We start from the raw sequence: 7,917 nt of genomic DNA, 5'->3' as shown, positions 1-7,917 counted from the left end.
CACACACACACACACACACACACACAAAGCAAAAACATAATGAGAAAGTTTGGTTATTTTTTTAGGCCAAAAATTAAAAAAAAAGAAAAAGAAAAAAGATTATAAATCATTTGTGTGGTCTTTGACACACCTTGACAATTTTAAATAAAATAATGAAGAAGCAAAAATTAATAGTTTAGATATCATTCATTCTCTGTAAAGGCTGAGTGGCTGTCTGCTTCTTCAGCTGCACAATCTAGGAAAAGTAAGTAACCATGGCACCAGACCTGGGCCAGGTAATCACATAAGACTTAGCTCTTACCCGCCGACAACAATTGAATAGCCTGAGTTTCAAAGACAGAGACTCCCTGTTACACAGCTTCACGTGTCAGCCTCGGGGCTCCAGGTCAGAATTCCAATCCAGGTCTAGCATATTTCAAGGGCTGCATTCTCTGGATTGGCCATTCAACTCCATTTCTGGGCAAACCCCCTCCTAGCAGTCATGCAGACGTGATGAACAACTGTAAGCAGTGCTGAAGAGCAGAACTGAGAGCAGAAGACCCATTTTCCTGGGTTCTCACTGCTCTGATTTTTATTTAGGAGGACTTCTTTCAGAACTCCAGCTTCACAGTTGGGGAAGACTTTCTGGTCTCGCTCGAAATGACGACTGCAAGAATGCCTCAGCCAGAAAGTGTACCAAAGACACTGCAAAGTCATTCTGATGCAACTGCTCCAATCAATAAGGAACAGCCGCAATGCAATCAAGCTTCCGAAATGATCTGAAGATAGAGACCGAGAAATTAAAGCTCAAGGTCAGGTTTCTATGGTGTTCCACATCCTATCACCTAGCTCTGATTTTTGCATATTTCAGCAGGCATGCTTTTGTAATTCCCAGAAATAACAAGCGATATAGCAATGCCAGGATCATCATGAAAGCGCGGTTAACCTAAAATCCATACAGAATCCACAGCACTGAGAACACTGAGGTAAACTTGGAAGCCAGCAATTGGAAAAGTATCCTTTTCACCTGAACCGGGTGATAACTAACAAAGACAAGCACGGAATGTCACTGAACCATCAGAGTTTGTTCTCCCAGCTCCCATGCTGTTTGCCTGGCTTGTGTCCGGGCGCTGCCAGGGATGGAAGATGTTAAAACCTTCAGAGAAGCTATCTCCTAAGCACTGTACATGTCTGAGTTACTTGTAGAGGGACTTCAAATAACATATTTAGAAAGACTGACTCTGTCTCTCTCTCTCTCCCCCGTGACTGTCCCTCTGTATGTGTGTAACTTAACTAGACCTCATAGATCCCAGGTTGGTCTCAAGTTTATGTAGCCAAAAATAGGACAATCTTCTGAACCTCCGCCCTTGCTCCTGGATGCTGAGAGTACAATCCTGTACCACTGCACTGGGTTGACAGGTTGCTGGGGATTAAACCCAGGGCTTTATGTATGCTAAGCAAACATTGCCAGTTGAACTTTATCCTCACCCAAAAACTATGTTGCTGTGGAATAGAAATTTCAATGTTTCTTTCCTTGAGAGAGCACACAACGATTAACAAGTTGTCAAACTGATGATAAAGTTGCCATGATGATCCAATTACATAATACTATTGGTTACTGGCACAAAATGAAGAGAATACAATATTTAATTCAAAGGAAATCCACGACTTTTAATCACTAATCTCATCCATTACCTAACTTGGCACATAGTAGGTCTTCAGGGTGTTGCTAAATAAATGTAGGGAGTTTGGTTTGTTGTTGCTCTTTTGGGGGGGTTTGCTTTCCCTATTTTGTTTTGTTTTCAATGAGAAGTTTATCACCCCAAAAAGCAAATGGGGTCTCTGGAAACAAATATCATTTCAGAGTCAGGTGTCCCCAAACACGAGAACCAATCTAAACCAAGCCTTTTAAATCTGGATTATAGTCACAGAAACAAAAAACGAATACCCTACAAAGAACGATCTCAAAATAAAGCCCAGACAGATTAAGGATGAGTATGTGACATCTGCAGGTGCTCAGAGGAGCCCAGCTCCTCCCAGGTAAGATAACTGCAAACTCTGTGAGTAGGCCAGGGCCTGTTACACAGCACAGAGTGTGTAAGATGCTCTGAAGGGCGTCAGAGCAAGTGCTAGACGGAGCGACCGCCAGCATCAAAGGTTGTTATAAACGTCATAGATCCGGTCTCGTGAAGAGAATGGTACACGGAAGAGATTTTAGGTGCAAATGTTTTGTGGAAATCTTTATAATTAAAGAAAGGCCCAATGACACACCAAGTCCTCCTCCACTGCAGCTTCTCAATCCCTGTGTTGACTGAAGCGGGCAGGTACAGAGGGGTAGAGAATGCGGCACTAAACCAGACAGGCAATTTGTCTTTTCCATTTGCCACCAAATAAATGTTGATTTTGCCACTTGTTCATCTTCTCCAGGCATCATGGAGGCTTAAGGGGAAGAATTAAAATGATTTTGGACCTGACTGTTCTTTGGACCGGAGAGGGAGGGGGAGGGGGAAGGGGGAGGGAAATGGGAGGAGGTGGAAATTTTTAATAAAAAAATAAAAAATTTGCTGAAAAATATATGATTTTGGAGCTTTCACAAAGAATAGGAATTCTACGTTTGTATGTAAAAAGGAGACATTTAAGTTTTCTTCAGAAGCTGTAAAAAAAAATCTCAGCTAAAGCTTGGTAGTGGTTTTCCTTGGGAGAAAGAAAAAAATAACAAACAATTAATATGTTCTATGTAACAGAGTGAATTCTCTTGTCAAAGCCCCTGGACAAAGGTTAGATGACAGGAGCATCACTAGCAGACCTGGAACACTACAGCAGATGTGACAGAAAACTGACCTTCTGAATTCTAAATGTCTACAAAGAAAGCGAAAACAATCCTAAAATGAAGACAAACAAGACTAAACCCTACAAAACATAGATTAATTAGTGAGACGACAGGAAAACGATTCTGAGAGACCTGGAGAAAATGCAGGTCATGAACACAGAAGTTACAGCACACGGACTCAGAGAGTATTTTTTTTTTCTCTCCATAAGGAGAGTAGGAAAGAACGAGGATGGATCCCTTTCTCCAAGCAACATGTACTTGTCAAAACAAGTTAGCTACAGCCACCTACCAAAGCTAACTGCAATAAATCATGTTGAAAGCTACCTTGTACCATTTGAGCAGGCTCATCCTAGAGAGACAAAGATGTAGGGTTCCCAGAAGGAAGCTCCCTGGACCATGTAACCCAGTGGGCTGTGCATGCAGAAGTAGCCTGGGCCTAGAGCACATTTAACTGTCTTTCAAAACCTAAAACACAGTGGTTCTCACCCTTTCTCATGATGGGACCCTTGAACACAGTTCTTCATGTGTGGTGACCCCAATCATAAAAATTCTTTCCTTTGCTACTTCATAATTATAATTTTGCTACTGTTATGGATTGAAACGTATATATTTTTGGAGACAGAGGTTTGCCAAAGGGGTCCTGACCCACAGGTTGAGAAACACTGCTATAACAACACCAGGAAAAAAGGCAGGATGGAGAGGAAAGGCCAGGAGGAAGGCAATGCTAGGCATTTCCTTCCAGTCCTTCATACTGATTACATTTTTAAGGGTCAAATGTTTTGACAACCATGTTAATCAGGAAAGTCTCTGGTTTTGCTACCGCTGCCCACCGTAAGGACAACACAATATAGTATTTACTAGTAGTCTCTGGAAGAGTCCTTAGCTGGAGAGGAACAAATTCAGTACTGAAGTCACAGGACAAAAAAACCCAAAAAACAAAAACAAACAAAAACCTAGGAATTGTGCTAATGCTCCAGAAAATGGTGCTCAAATGATTTGAGATAGCGCCTAAAAGAACGGGAAAACCCAGAGTAGAAAGGTGTGCTGCGTGAAGATTTGCCATAGTTTTAAAAGGGGCCTCTAAGCACTTTCAAAAGCACAACTTATTGGAGGAACAAATAACAATCCGCAAGCGGTTCTTTACAGTCCAGAAGTTCCCAGGAGGAAGAAACAAGAGTTCCGAGGGGAGGTTCACAGACAGGAATTAAAGGGATCCCGTGGAACACAGGCTCTGCCCAGCCTTCCCATCTCCCTACATGCAATAGCACTGGCCTTGGGAACAAGTAGCTGCCTCTAAGGGGCTCTGGGACCTGACGGGAAATGGCAAGCAAACATACCTATGATAAGAATTTTTGAATTACCCATAAATGTCTAAAAATGGTCATTTCTTGATTGTGCACTACTTACATTCTAGGTTCACTTATCAAAGAACCGATCCTACGAATGAAGGCTCTGGAGACTGCTGCGTGATGCATTCTGTCCAACGCCACAAATAAGCTCGGCTCCTCCCAGCTTTCCCACAGGCTAGTGCTGCAGTAGAGTACCTAGGACTTTCCTCCGGTGGTCCTTGAGACCTGGGGCTCAAGTCCACCTCTGAGGCAGCTGCCAACTGCAGAGCGGCATGAATCATAAAGCAGGAGAGACCACTTATCTGGTTAACATCAAAAACACTGTTGGACTGAAAGAATGTGAACTGAACACTTAGTTCAGTTTGGCATGACTTGAAATCCTGCTGCTAAGTTTTATACCAGAAAATGTGGATCAGACTAGGGTGGTAGCGCCAGCATCGTTTCTTTACTTGGAGTGTTATGGGCATGCATGGCACACTACTGTCTAGGCTGGCGAGGACAATGGAGAACATGGAATAGATGAGCCCCTTCCAGCTTGATGATACCACTCTGAGGAGTTCTCCTCTTCCCGCCTCATCAGGAAAGCTCCTTTTGACTCTCAAGGCTCAAGTGTTGTTTTATCTTGATGGTTTTATGTACATGTGTATGTGTGTGTAGACTGTAGAATAGTCCCCTAATGCCATACGTAACTGCTGTGCACACCGGGAGCATCCTTCCTTTATTAAGTGATCATCAGTGAAAGAGCTCTTCCAAACTCCCACTTTGCAGAGGAAGAACCAAGACCATTTGCAGTATTTCTCAGTTTCCTACAGTTATCTGACCCCAGGAAGGGAAGGTGGGCTTTATAAGACCTAGTCAGGAAGTCTCTCAAAAGATAATAAACAAATAAACAAGCAAATAAAAAAAAATCAAAGGAGTGAAGGTATGACATGAGCGGAAGTGGTACAATGCTGTGAATGCACAGATCACGTAGGAAATTTTCCAAAAAGCAATTATTTAATCTTTAAACTTCAAAGGAAGTTTATATAACTTAAAACCACAGGCCCCATGACTTCACTTTACAAATGTGCCCCGTGCACAGATCCTTCTTAAACAGACATGGAGACAAAGCAACCCCAAATGGAATAAAGCATCCCCTTCCCTCCTGAAAACAAAATTTTGATTAGTCATGTGGAATGAGTAAAGTATCTTTGACCTACACAGAGCCTTACATGACCAGCCAGGAAACAGAATTTCAATCCTGTACATAACCTAATCCTTTACAAAATCTTTCCTATAACTGCAATAAAGCCATGTTAGGCAAACACACCGCTAAAATACATGTGAAATATTAAGCAAGTGATCAGCAACTAAAATACTGAAACTAAAAGCAACCAACTCAGTGTTCTAGATTCATTGCTTCACAATCTTAGGAAGAGTCTACAGCAAAATGCCTTTCTTATACTTTCATGTCTGAGATAAACTGACCTTAAATGATGGAATAAACTATCGCCCTGTGCTTTTTCTCTTTTCCACTTTGCACCAGGATGAAGGTAATAGTAGAAAGTAGGGGGGAAAATCAGCAAAATATCACTTCAGATTATTCCCTCAGAGCTCTTACCTCTCCAATGCCCAGCCTGGGAACGTCAATTTTAACTCCTTTCCACCTGAACCCTTCTGGAAAGTAGGTCAGCTCGCCTCATCACACAGCTGCGGACACAGGCAGAGGAGACGCTGGAACCGTTTTGGCACACCCCGACATATAAATGTCCACTGCTAAGATCTGTGCCTTTTTTATATATTTGTCTATTTGTTTCCCTAGATTTTTCTAGGAAGGCACTTTTGAGAAGCAAAAGGCATCTTTACATCTCAGCTTTGACAGAAATCAGCAACATTAACAGAGCACACTCAACAAGCTCACGACGTCACATCGCGAAAATTGAGTAAGGAGCCTCAGATTTCAGGCCCAGGAGGGTGGAGTTTTCCTGTCTTAAACTGCTGGCCACTCTACAAAACACTAAGTTTGTACTCATCTTTCTAGACCTTACCCGTCTGTCCCAGAAGCATGCAGGTCTGAAACTCTTTCTGGCCCCAGAGCCCATGATGGTGACTTGCAGGTTATGGTGCTGACAACAGTCTTCCTTGCTCTGAATTTAGATTTTGAGGCTCAGAATGAACTCTTACTCAAACCATTGACACTTATATTTTATTTGTGTTTTAATAAATAAAGCTTTCCTGAAGATCAGAGTGCAGAGTTTAACCACTAGAAGCCAGGGAGTGGTGGCTCACACCCTTAATCCCGACAACCACACTAGTTAGCTGTAGAGGCTGGATGGTGGGTGCATCTTTAATGCCAGCCCTAGAGAGGAATATAAAACGAGAGGAGACAGGAGGTCAGGGTCTCAGTCTGCAGTCTGAGACGTGGTGGAGAGCACTGCATTCTGTAGTCACTCTGAGGATAGGATAGCCCCTTTGTGTGTCTGAGCCTTGGCAGAGGTAAGAACTCTTTAGTGGCTTAAGGGCTTTGCTTTTCTGATATTCAGCTTGAACCCCAAAATCCATCTCTGGGTTTTTATTATTCATGCTACAGACACTATTCTTCATTCAAATTATTCCTCATCATAGGAGGTATGCAGAGGTATGAGAAAACGTGTTTTCTCTCCTGCCTCATGCTCATCAACTTCTCACAGCTGCTCAATGGCTGGCTGGAAAACTGAGATCACATCTGGATGCTTACGAAAGACTGCTCATACGCAGGAGTTGTGCCTGCCACATTCACTAGTGAGGAGCCTGGCAGCAAACGTTCAATATTTGCTACTCCACCTCCAACCTGAACAAAAATCTGAATTTCATTCCATTCCCAGACCTCATGATGCCTGATTACTTTTCCTTCTTGAAGTCCTGGGCAAGAGTTAGAGGAGTCCAAGCCTTTTGAATATCCATTTCTGTGGGTAATACTATCACTCAGAGTGTGGCAGAGCTTATTCCTCCTGGTGAATGGGGCTAGAGGTCAGTATGGAGCCTATACTCCATACTGAGTGAAGAGTTCCCACCTCTTCGCTCAGTACCTTTTCCAGCAGGGCAGGTTACATCTTGCTTCTCTGTGGTCTGAGTCAGAATGGAGGAATGGGCTTCCTCCTTCCTAGCCTTCTCCTGTTCTCATCGTCCCACCTCTACTTCCTGTCCGGTTTTCCCACCTATACTTCCTGCCTGGCCAATCAGCATGTATTTAAAACATGATTGACAGAATACAGACAATTCTCCCACACTAACACAGTAAGAGTAAGGAGATCAGATGGAACTTTGAAATTGTTGCTAACTTTCTCCTAAAACCAATGAGCTCAAAATTTTTCCCTCGAGAGTAGCTCAGCCAGAGGCATTTAAGGACTTGGGCTGTGCAGGTACCCTCTCTACCCAGATGCTGAGTTTCCTGCCTTGCCTCATCCTATGGTCTCCCATAGATCCACATCACAGTCTCAAGATCAGAGGTAACATTCAAATTTGACTTCATCCATCTCTCTAAAACCATTTAAGAAAACTTTGAACAAAGTAACGTTACAGTGGCAAGATATAAGCTCCGTGTGAATATGTGTGTGCGTGTGTGTGTGTGTGTGACACACACACACACGCACACACACACACACACACCAGAGCGGAGCAGTGCTCTGTGAACTTAGCACATGAAAAAAAAAACCAATCAAGCCCATTCTTCTGTTTGTTTTTAGTGTTCTCAGCTGGGAAAAAAAAAAGCTTAACTTTTTTCTGATGTGAAACATCAAA

Source organism: Myodes glareolus, chromosome 1 (assembly GCF_982192425.1).
Source record: "Myodes glareolus chromosome 1, mMyoGla1.1, whole genome shotgun sequence".
In the NCBI taxonomy this organism is placed as follows: domain Eukaryota; kingdom Metazoa; phylum Chordata; class Mammalia; order Rodentia; family Cricetidae; genus Myodes; species Myodes glareolus.
Note: the sequence above shows the minus strand (reverse complement) of the source record.